The 12,572-nt window shown below is 43.1% G+C and overlaps 1 protein-coding gene across 2 annotated transcripts in view; it reads left to right on the top strand.

Moving 5' to 3' along the window:
* Positions 1–1,033: 1,033 nt before the first annotated feature.
* The window catches only part of LOC142255135 (CD59 glycoprotein-like), a 31,311-nt gene continuing 19,772 nt past the window's right edge, over positions 1,034–12,572 (top strand). The window contains exon 1 of one of the 2 annotated variants that reach the window (XM_075326598.1): positions 1,034–1,108. The gene's annotated coding sequence lies outside the window, so the exon portion shown is untranslated. Of the gene's footprint in view, positions 1,109–11,299; positions 11,375–12,572 lie in introns of those variants that run through there. The other variant, XM_075326597.1, reaches the window with a different exon arrangement.

Raw genomic sequence — 12,572 nt, 5'->3', positions numbered from 1 at the left:
ATATAGCCGTATGAGGGCTTGTTTTTTGTTTTGCGGGATGACTTGTACTTTTGAATGACGTCATTAGTTTTACCATGTAGTGTATTGAAATACGGGGAAAAAATTCATGCATGGTGAAATTGCAAAAAAAAAAAAGTGCAATTGCACGATTGTTTTCTTTTGTTTTTATTTACCAGGTTCACTGTATGGTATAACTGATGTGTGATTATGATTCCTCAGGTCAGTACGAGTTCGTAGATACCAAACATGTATAGTTTTTACTTTTATCTAAGTGGTGAAAAAAAATCAGAAGTTGGCAAAAAAAAAAACAAATTGCGCTTTTGTTGCCGTTTTCCAAGAGCTGTAGTGTTCTCATTTTTCGGGATCTGGCCCTCTGTGGAGCTTATTTTTTGCGTCTTGAGCTGACATTTTTAATCTTATAATTTTTGGGTAGATAAGATATTTTAATTGCCTATTATTGCATTTTAATGCACTGTTACGAAGAACAAGGAACGCAATTCTGGTGTTTTAATTTTTTTTTTTCGCCATGTCGTGTACCAATCAGATTAATAGATTTTATATTTTGATAGAGCGGGCATTTCTGATGGTGGAGATACCAAATGTGTATTTTTTATTTTTTTTATTGTTTTATTTTCAATTTTCAATAGGGCACAAGGGAGGGGATTTGAACTTTTAGGGGTTTTTTATTTTTTCATATTTTTTAAAACTTATATTTTTATTGATTTTACAAGTCCCCTAATGGTACTTTATGCCTGCACTTTTTGATCGCTTCTGCTGATCAGAGCCACCTTAAAAAAGAAAATGTGAAACTACACAATTCACAATGTAGTGTGAGAGGAGCTTTACCTCTGACACACACTGACATTCATGAAAGCTCCAGATATGTTCTTATTATTATGAAGAACAATTGGTTGTCATAGGGGGAGGGGGGAGGGGGATATTTTTCGGCTTTGTGATAACATTCTCAGCAGGTTGGATTGGGTTCTCAAGCTTCCTCTAAACGACGACTGTGAGTTCCCAAGATTCGGGCGTGCCCGAGCTCATACCTTTCCCTGTACATTCTCCGGCACATTTCCTGAAGAGGAAGATTGTGAACGTGTCTATCTCTGTAAGTTCTTTATATTATTTTTTTTTTAATTTATGTAATACCAGCTGTATTACCAGGCATTGCTTGGGATAGTAACTGTCTCTCTCCCAGTCTCTGTCTCTCTCTTTCCCTGTCTGTCTCTTTATCTGTCTCTCTGTCTCTTCCCTGTCTGTCTCTTTCTGTGTCTATCCCTGTCTGTTTCTTTGTCTGTGTCTGTCTCTTTGTCTGTGTCTATCTGTGTTTGTCTTTGTCTGTCTGTCTTTGTCTGTCTGTATCTTTGTCTGTCTCTTTCCTTGTCTGTCTGTCTCTTTCCTTGTCTGTCCCTGTCTGTCTCTTTCTCTGTCTCTTTCCCTGTCTGTCTCTGTCTCTTTCCCTGTGTGTCTCTGTCTCTTTCCCTGTCTGTCTCTGTCTCTTTCCCTGTCTGTCTCTGTCTCTTTCCCTGTCTGTCTCTGTCTCTTTCCCTGTCTGTCTCTGTCTCTTTCCCTGTCTGTCTCTGTCTTTTTCCCTGTCTGTCTCTTTCCTTGTCTGCCTCTGTCTGTCTCTTTCCTTGCCTGTCCTTGTTTGTCTTTCCCTGTCTGTCTCTTTCCCTGTCTCTTTCCCTGTCTGTCTCTTTCCTTGTCTGTCCCTGTCTGTCTCTTTCCCTGTCTGTCTCTTTTTCTGTCTGTCTCTTTCCCTGTCTGTCTCTTTCCTTGTCTGTCTCTTTCCTTGTCTGTCTCTTTCCTTGTCTGTCTCTGTCTGTCTCTTTCCTTGGCTGTTTCTGTCTATCTTTTTCCCTGGCTGTCTCTTTCCCTGGCTGCATTGTGACATGTCAACGTTCTTCTGAAGTTCTGGCTGCATTGTGGCTTCCAGCTCTATTGACTTTAATGGAGACGGGTTTTTGGCGATTAACTGTAAAGTGCGGGGATAAAATTTCCCCTCAAAACATAGTCTATGACGTTCTCTGAGTCAAATAAGGCATCTGTGCAAAATGTTCTGATTGTAAATGCGACGGTGCAGATTCTTTTAGCGGACACACACACATACACACAGCTTTAGGCTGGGGCCATACGGGGATTACATGATAAGTCCTACGTCATCCACACTAGCCGACATTGAGGTCCTGTGCAGTTGCACTACAATACTTTCACCTGAACGGGCAAGTCAAAGTGCGCCTGCGCTGGACTTCAGTGCCGGCGAGTGTGGATGACGTAGGACGCGTCATGCACCCCGGCTTCAGAACAAGGAGAACAAAGATGGCCGAAAGAGGAGGCGCCGGCACCGGAGAACGGAGACACCCATCCGACCAGTCTGCACCGCACCGCCCCTTAGGTGAGTATTATAAAGTGACTTTTACGTCCTACACAGCGGCCTGGGCTCTTATATACAGCATGTTAGAATGCTGTATATAAGAGCCCACTGGTGGTGGCCGCAGCTTATAGGCCCCAAATCTGCTGACAGGTTCCCTTTCTCCTCAGTCCCACTATGGAACGCCCCCGGCCCTAGTGGGAACACCCATATTTGGGAAGAATGTATAAACCCCATCCCTTATCAGGAGTGTATCTGAAAATTTTGGACAGTTACAGCCCTTTTTGGATAGTTGCCAAGTATTGAAGTGTGTGATGGTCACCTGAGGTCAGATGTGAATGACTGAGGTCCAGAGAAGCATGGTCACCATTCCATCCAGCATTGGGGTTCTCAGGCGTGACTTGAGTACCGAGTACAATGGAAGCCAATGGGAAACTTTTAAACTGATGCTCGAGTGAGTAATATGCCGTGGCGAGCACGCTCACTCATCACTACCGGAGAGGTACGCTGTTGCGTGGACTTTAGGATTCAGACAAATTGTGAGACGTCACCGAAGACCCCGGAGAACTTGCGACACATAAATAAATACTTTGCGCTCGATTCATCGTTTGCATTTTTTCTTACATCTCTTTTTCTTGTCTCTTACCTGTTTTTTTTGCACTTTTTTAGAGCAAAAAGTTACATGTCCCACTAAAATGCCACAACATTTTTTTGCAAAATTGTCAAGGGCATATATCAATCCATGGGGACAGTAGAGTAATATGTGCAAAATTTTTACAACTTTTGATGCTGGTCACAAAACGTCTGGAAACCAAACACGAAGCCCATGCAAACGTTAAAAAAATGACAAACACGTATAAAAATACTTTTATCAAAGACGCAAATTAAGAGAAAAATGGACAAAAAAAGCACAAATGTAATAATGAAATAGGTCTGTATAGGACTGGTCAAATTTCTAAATGAGGAGTGAATAATTTGGGGCATGTTCCTACATGGCATAGCCACTATTTAAAGGGAATCTGTCACCAGGCTTTTGCTCCCCCATCTGAGAGCAGCATAATGTAGAGACAGAGACCCTGATTCCAGCGATGTGTCACTTATTGAGCTGTTTGCTGTCATTTTGATAAAATCAGTGTTTTCTCTGCTGCAGATCTAGCAGTTATACAGAGCTGAATAGTATGCTGGACTTTCTGCAGAGACCAAGTAGTCCTGTAATGATAATCTCCTGCTGATTAAACTGTGATTTTATCAAAACTACAGTAAGCAGTCCAGTAAGTGACACACCGCTGGAATCCGGATCTTTGTCCCTACATCATGCTGCTCTCAGATTAGGGTGCAAAAAACTGGTGACAGATTCACTTTTATTTACACAACAGAAAATTTGCAGAGGCAAAAACCGCTGCAGATTTCATTACAAAATTGCTGTGCATTTGCTCTGAATTTCATCCTTTGCATAAATTTGACATGCAAATCTGCAGCACTGGTAAATTTAGGCTGCATATTTTGTGCAATCTAAACATGTATCTGTGTATTTGGAGTACTGTATTTATTTATTTAACGGCCTTCAGCTCAGTCTCGAGCCATGGCGACTTGATGGATGAACACTCTGCAAGAAGATCAATCTTGTGCAGCCTAGAAAGGTCACCAGGGTCTTCTCTGCCATCATCTTGATTGTATCCAGACATCGGATTGCTGGTCGTCCTCTTCGCCTTGTTCTTTCTATTTTTCAGACCATGAGGTCCTTCTAGAGTGATTGCTCTCTTTGTATGATGTATAGACGAGTCATAGCTTGGTGATCCTTGCTTTGAGTGACATGTCTGGCTTGATTTGTTCCAAAATTGATTTGTTTGATTTTCTTGCCATCCATGGTATTGATAACATCCTTCTCCAGCTCCACATTTTGAAGGCGTTTATTCTTCTTCTGTCTTGTTTTTTTATTGTCCAGGGTTTGCATCCATATGTGACTATAGAAAAGACCAGACTATTTACGAGCTGAGACCAGACTATGTACAAGCCGAAACCAGACTATGTACAAGCCGAAGCTAAACCGATTAATGCCAAAGTGGAGAGTGCAATATAGTGTGTTAAAAAACTATCACCATACATAAATATAAATACACCCCAACTATCAATAAATAGGCTATTATATAAATATAGAACCGATACATAGAAAAATAGCCAACAACCAAAAAATAATTATTTCTTTATTAATGACATAATTAAAAACAATATTTTAGCAAGGAAAATGGTGACAGGAGAAAGCCTATGGCACGGTACAAATTTATAATAAACCAATAAATATTTAAATAGACAATGTAATTTTAGAAAAAGGCCACCAGATGGCAGCAAGGGATCAGAACAGGAGGGCATGCATAGAAAAATACTGCCATATAATGCCAATACAAATCAATAAATATAAAGGGCATGTGCTATAAGACAAACATAAAGTGCACAAAGAGTACTAATAAAGTGTTCAATAATAAAGTGCACTATAGTTAGTAATAATATATATTATGGCAGTAAGTTCAATGCATGGCCACGTGCAAGGACACCCAAGCTAGCCACTGGGGTAAAGTCCACAAATGCTGAGTCAAATGGAACATATAACATGCATAATGCAAGCAAGCAAGCAAATGTAATCTACATGGATATACCTGAGGCCATCAGAACCGTGTGTAGGCAGTCTCCAACCCTACACGTGTTTCGGCGTACCTTCGTCAGGGGAATGCCAAATTGTCTATTTAAATATTTATTGGTTTATTATAAATTTGTACCGTGCCATAGGCTTTCTCCTGTCACCATTTTCCTTGCTAAAATATTGTTTTTAATTATGTCATTAATAAAGAAATAATTATTTTATTGGTTGTTGGCTGTTTTTCTATATATCGGTTCTATATGTACAAGCCGAGACCAGACTATGTACAAGACGAGACCAGACTATGTACAAGACGAGACTAGACTATGTACGAGCCATGTCTTCGTCACCAGTTAAATGTTCCTCAGTTGAGGACCTTGTTCAGTGACATCATTGTTGATTTGCCCATAACTCTTCTATGGACTTGTGGTGTCTTTGCTGCATCCTGAGTGATAATTGATCCAAGAAGGTTGAAGTCCTTTATAACTTCCAGTTCGTTGCCATCCATCTCAAATGTTTCTCAGTGTAACCTGGCAGTAGTCAATATTTTTTTTCTTCTTTGTATTGAGTAGGATTCCCATGTCTGAGCTTTCCATCTTGACCTCCATAACAAGTCCTTCATTCCATCTACGCTTGTTGCTATCAATGTTGTATCATCTGTGTATGGAAGATTGTTGATTCACGAGGGTAACTATGTTGTTAAAAGTAATTTCTATCTTATCGAGAAGAACATGTTTGTTTCCTCTTGGAATTGCACGTACATTCTGCTGCGGTTACACAATGTTTTACAGAAGCATTAATCTTAACAGGTGGGGTGCATCCCTTGCAAAAGTCTGTGCACTGTGTTTTCCAGTTGGTGTTGAGAAACTGCACCCACTTTGGGTGGTCAGGAAAAATTTCTTAAGAAAGGTAGCAAACATTGCACTTAAAAAACAAGATGCTGGCGCAGCCTTGTGAAATCTCCGGAGGCAGAGGAAGCTGTGCTAATGAGTTAGTCACATAGCGTTTGGCCATCTTCAGTGCTAATGGACCTTCTGGGGGATTAGTGGTGGGATCAGTGTCCTCTGGACCCCAGTAGCTTTATCCGAGAGTGAGTTATACTAAAGTTTTGCAACTGTTCAAGGGTTAGGTTTGCTACATAAAGCAAGTGAAGCTCCTGAATGTTTGGCGGTACAGTTACTGTCGCTACCATACCACACCTTACATCTAATTCTAACAGTACCGCCGAGGATGCAGAGGCGTCAGTCCACAACCAACGTCAAGGCAGGTGGTGGAGCAATAGTTAGGTAAACGTTATCCGCTCACTTAGCTATTGTGGGTACACATACTTATTCTCACCACGTCTGACTCTATTACAGTCCAACCAATGGATCACTTGATCAATAACACCTTAAAGGGAACCTGTCAGCACATTCTTACATATGGAAGTAGTGGTACAGCTGTATAAGTGTACACGTGTCCGCCAATAAAAATTAGACCTAGAAATCTAGCAAAAAAGCCTTATGCAAATTAGATTGAAAATGCATGATGGTGCTGCATCTACTGATGGTGTTTCTGGTGCTGCGTTCATGTACTGAAGGTTGTCCTGGTGCTGCATTTATGTGCTAACAGTGCTATGGAACTTGTACACTTGTAGCAATTGGAAATATGCTTCATGGCTATGCTAGAACTTTAAAAACCCTCAGAACTTAGAGTTTTGAGATTATGAGGAGGATTTGGTGAGTTCTAAACCAAAAACTCAGTGTAAGTTATCGTGTTTCTCATCAAATACTCATAACTTGCTTTTGTTGCCTTATTAATGTACTGATGGTGGTTCTGGTGATGTATTCATGTTAGCACCTCTTTACATTTTTTGCGGGCTTTGGGATTGGTTAAGTATGGTAATGCAGAGCAAAAATATTGTTCACCCCTGTTGCAATGATTGTGCGCCACCATTAGCGGCGCAGATCTCTGGGCAGGGAGCTTACCTGGAGCTCCCCTGATGGCAGTACAGAATAGCAGTGCAGCTCCATGGGGGCTACAGTCACCTTTACTGCGACGTGCTGACACAATCATGTTATCAACCGCGGGCGCCAACATGTACACACTAGAAACAAGAAGTGGATATTTGGGGACCAAAGCAGAAAATGGAAAATAGGAGCAAGGTAAGTAGTTCTTTTTTTTAATATGTGTATGGGATGTGTGAGGGCCCATCCCATATAGGGAGCTATGTTGGGGGCCCATACTGTGTATAGGGGCTCATACTGTACATAGAGAGCTATGTGGAGTCTCATACTGTGTATAGAGGGCTGTGTGGGGCTCATGTTGTATATAGGGAGCTATGTGGGGCTAATACTTTATATAGGGGGCTATGTGAGGGCAGCACAGTGGCTCAGTGGTTAGCACTGCAGTCTTGTGGTGGCTCAGTGGTTAGCACTGCAGTCTTGTAGCACTGGGGTCCTGGGTTCAAATCCCACCAAGGACAACATCTGCAAGGAGTTTGTATGTTCTCCCCATGTTTACGTGTTTCCTCTGGTTTCCTTCCACACTCCAAAAATATACTGATAGGGAATGTAGATTGTGAGTTCCAATGGGGACAGTGTTTCTGATGTATGTAAAGCGCTGTGGAATTAATATCTCTATATAAGTGAATAAATATCATTATTATACTGTATATAAGGGGCCATTTGAGGGCTCAAACTATATATAGGGGTCTATGTGGTTGCTCATACTGTAGATAGGGGGATCAATCTGTATATAGGGGCTATGTAGGGTCTCATACTGTATAGAGGGGCCTATATGGGGCTCAATCTGTATATAGGAGGCTATGTGGGGGATAATACTGTATATAAGTGCCTATGTGGGGGCTTAACCTCTATATAGGGGGCTATGTGAGGGCTCCTTCTGTATATAAGAGGCTATGTGGGGCGCCTACTGTATATAGGAGGCTATGTGGGGGCTCATACTGTATATAAGGGGCTATCACGGGGCTCCTACTGTATATAGGGAGTGCTTTGTTTGTGCTCATACTGCATATAGGAGGCTATGTGGGGGCTCCTACTTTACATAGGGGGCTGTTGGGGGCTCCTACTGTATATTGGGAGTGTCGTCATAAATATTTCTGCTCAGTATTAAGTGATACAATATTAACATAAAATAATATGTTAATATTAATATTGAGCAGAATTAATTTTAGCCTGTTGGTTCGGCCCCTGCACCAGTCACGCTCTCCCATCGCCCACCCCTGCTCTATTATGTATAGAGCTTTGTTATGTATAGGGGAAAAAAATAGCGTCTATTGTTTTGCATCTACAGATCTGCACCAGAGCCCGTGTGTTAATCACCGACCTATCAAAAGTGATCATGCAACATGTCAGGTGATACATCGTATACTGGGGTCCTCCGCCTCTGCCCTGGACCCTGGCTACTCTTTGTCTGCCTTTAGCAGCTTGTCAATTAGTGCAGCGTTTTTGCTGCAGATTTCACCCAAGTTTTTCAGCTTTTTCCTGCTGAGAGATGCAGAAATGGAGCAGAACTTTCTACGCCAAATACTAAACATGTGCAGTAAAAATACAGTGACAAAAACTGATGGTGGCCACACGACATAAAGTATATTTTCTTGCTACATTTTTTTGCAATAACTGAGTGCAGCAGCTCTGCCCAAGAGGACGGCCTGAGCTGCTGATGTCACTGATTGGCTGCAGCGCTGCAGCCAATAACTGAGTGCAGCAGCTCTGCCTGAGTGGACGGCCTGAGCTGCTGATGTCACTGATTGGCTGCAGCGCTGCAGCCAATAACTGAGTGCAGCAGCTCTGCCTAAGTGGACGGCCTGAGCTGATGATGTCACTGATTGGCTGCAGCCAATAACTGAGTGCAGCAGCTCTGCCCGAGTGGACGGCCTGAGCTGCTGATGTCACTGGCTGCAGCGCTGCAGCCAATAACTGAGTGCAGCAGCTATGCTCGAGTGGACAGCCTGAGCTGCTGATGTCACTGATTGGCTGCAGCGCTGCAGCCAATAACTGAGTGCAGCAGCTATGCTCGAGTGGACAGCCTGAGCTGCTGATGTCACTGATTGGCTGCAGCGCTGCAGTTAATAACTGACTTCAGCGATTCTGCCTGAATGGACAGCCAAGCTGCTGATGTCACTGATTGGCTGCAGCGCTGTTGACAATAACAGGCATTGAAAGCAGTGGCAGAGACGGAGTCCTGGACCATGGGAGGGGGAGTAAAGCACATTGACCAATGAAATGAAAAAATGGGAAGGTTCAGTTCAATAAAATTCTGAAAACTTTATTACAAAAAGGACTAAAAATTAAAAAAACATGATGCAATAAAAGCGACGCGCTTCCAACATCCAAATGTTCTTTAGCAAAGCTGAGTAAAGCAGAATTTTGTTTTTAAAACCCAGGAACTGGGAATTTCCAAAACTGGAAAACATCTTGAAGCTGAACCCCAACAACAAGAACAGATGGGTGCGGTGCGGCTCCCAGCACATGTGCTGCGCTCTCCGTGTATCTGGCTGTAACAGCATCAGGCGCTCACTGGTAGACTTTATAGGGAAAATGTACACTGAAAGGCGACTTTATAGGGAAAATGTACACTGAAAGGCGACTTTATAGGGAAAATGTACACTGAAAGGCGACTTTATAGGGAAAATGTACACTGAAAGGCGACTTTATATGGAAAATGTACACTGAAAGGCGACTTTATATGGAAAATGTACACTAAAGGCTGCACATCTGTGGCTGAAATATATATAGGAACAACAATGTATGGTGAGCAGGAGATACCGCAGATGGGACTATGCGTTTCGGCGGCCTTGTGCGCCTTCCTCACGACCTAACCACATCTCCTGATAACCACACTTTGTTGTTCCTGAGCCTTGTGGGTCGTGTTTACTTTTATGGATATCACAAATAAAGAAGAAGTTTTATTACAGCCCCGGTGTCTCCAAGTCTTTGTTGAATTTTCTTTATAGCTATATATATATATATACTAGCTGTAGTGCACAGCGTTGCCCGAGGTAGTAACTAAGTGTCTCTATGTATCTCTCTCTGTCTGTCTCTGTCTGTCTCTATCCGTACCTCTCTGTTTCTGTCTCTGTCTCTTTCTGTCTATGTCTCTCTCTCTGTCTCTTTCCCTGTCTGCCTCTATCCGTCTGCCTCTGTCTCTGTCTCTCTCTGTGTCTCTCTATTTCTCTGTGTCTCTCCCTCTGTGTGTGTGTCTCTCCTTCTCTCTCTGTCTCTCTCTCTGTCTCTGTATGTCTCTTTCCTCTCTGTCCCTCTCTCCCTGTGTCTCTCCCTCTCTCTCTTTGTCTCTTTCCCTGTCTGTCTCTCTGTCTTTCTCTGTGTCTCTTTCTGTCTCTTTCTCGGTCTCTCTCTGTGTCTCGGTCTGTCTCTGTCTGTCTCTGTCTGTCTTTGTCTCTTTGACTGTCTGTCTCTCTGTCTCTCTCTGTCTCTCTCTGTCTCAGTCTGTCTTTGTCTGTCTCTTTGTCTGTCTGTCTCTCTCAGTTTGTCTGTCTCTCTGTCTGTCTTTGTCTCTCTCTTTGTCTGTCTTTGTCTATCTGTCTCTCTCTCTCTGTGTCTCTCTCTCTGTCTCTCTTTGTTTGTCTCTTTGTCTGTCCCTCTCTGTCTGTCTGTCTCTCTCAGTCTGTCTGTCTTTATCTCTTTGTCTCTCTCTCTCTCTGTCTCTCTGTCTGTCTGTCTTTGTCTGTCTGTCTCTTTGTCTGTCTCTCTGTGTCTCTGTCTCTCTCAGTCTGTCTGTCTGTCTTTGTCTGTCTCTTTGTCTGTCTTTGTCTGTCTCTCTCTGTCTCAGTCTGTCTTTGTCTCTTTGTCTGTCTCTCTCAGTCTGTCTGTCTTTGTCTGTCTCTCTCTCCGTCTCAGTCTGTCTTTATCTCTGTCTGTCTCTTTGTCTGTCTCTCTCAGTCTGTCTGTCTCTCTGTCTCAGTCTGTTTTTGTCTGTCTGTCTCTCTGTCTTTCTCAGTCTGTCTGTCTCTGTCTGTCTCTCTCCATCTTTCCACTGATATCATATTACCTCACACACAAGCTTCTTATACTAAGAATATCCCCGTTGCCTATAGCAACCAATCACAGCTCCTATTAATGACCTGTAGCTTCCAGCTCTATTCACTTTAACACAAGAAGTTTTTTTGTTGAATAACTGTAAAGCACGGGGTTAAATTCTAGCGGATATACACAGCTGTATATTATATATACATACACTGACGATTTACGCACTTGGTAGCGGACCTGGAATAATGGGATTAGTTTAGGCAGATTTCTCTGTCAGTGAAGGGTTAACATGTGGTCCCCGCCTACAGAGTGGAGGGGGATGGGTTAGTGTGGATCAGAGGAGAGGAGCCTCACAGCACAGAGGACACAGGCGGGGAGGTCTGTATACACTGCTGCTGCTGGGCATTATGTGCAGGGCTGTATGGATTGCTGGGCATTATATGCAGGGCATTGCTGGGCATTATATGCAGGGCATTGCTGGGCATTATATGCAGGGCATTGCTGGGCAGTGCACAGGACGCCTGGGTGGGGAGGGGAGAGGGGCTTGCTTTGTGCTATATTTGTCTTCAGCCTGTAATGCCGGGAGGAGGGAGGTGTCATGGCCCCTGGAGAGGGGCAGCAATGCCCATATTGTGCCCCTGATGCGGCTGCTCCCTCCTGGCTGCAGGGCATTGCTGTCACTGTCCTCGTCTGTGGCAATGATCTTCACCGGCCTTCATAGTTCATATGTCTTGTATCCAGTATCATGAGACCAGATAGAAGGGACCGCTGTCTTCCAAAAACAGCCCCACCCGTGTTTATTAGTTGTTAGGCGATGTTCACACCGGGCGTTTTTGCAGCAGTTTTCCCCCCTGACCAAATCCTGATCTTGTGGCAGGAATTCTGTGGGTTTGGTGCGGATTTGCAGCAGTTTTTCAAGACCCACAGAAAAAAACACAGCAAAGAATTGACGTCCATTAATTCAAAAACGTTGCAAAATTGTAAGTATTTGACAAAAGTCAGTGTGTGCAATTTCAAGACTCTCATAGACTTTGCTGGGATTGTAAAACAGCGTTTTATTAGCATGGGACTGCATAAAACAGACGGAAAAACCATACTAAAAATGCTGCAAAAACGCCCTGTGTGAGCATAGCCTAGGCTGTATTCACACGCTGTGGAGATTTTTTTTTCCTGCGTTTCTATCAATGCATAAAAAAAACAGCAGAAAATGCGTGTTTTGTGTTAGGGGGTTTTTTTTGCAGCGTTTTTCCTGCCAAGAGATGCAGTTTTGGGGGCAGAAAAACTGCAAACAAATCTGCAGCATGTGAACACACACTTACTGGGGCTGTATCTCGGCCCGATATATTTATCTTAGATCCCGGGGACTTATCTGTTTTTAGTCACACGTCCGTTTATATAAAGAGGAACCACGTGCCATGTATTGTCTCATCACTGTACTGTGGTGTTTACGCCGTTGTGTCCACAGTCCTGAACTTTCTGCCATATTCTGTAGGAACAATAGTCTGCACTGTCACCATTGTGGGATGAACTGATGATGAAATCTAGAAAACATTCCTGTACATCAGGATCCGGCGCT

This window comes from Anomaloglossus baeobatrachus, chromosome 10 (assembly GCF_048569485.1).
Source record: "Anomaloglossus baeobatrachus isolate aAnoBae1 chromosome 10, aAnoBae1.hap1, whole genome shotgun sequence".
NCBI classification, from domain to species: Eukaryota; Metazoa; Chordata; class Amphibia; order Anura; family Aromobatidae; genus Anomaloglossus; species Anomaloglossus baeobatrachus.
This window is presented reverse-complemented; position numbering and strand designations above follow the sequence as displayed.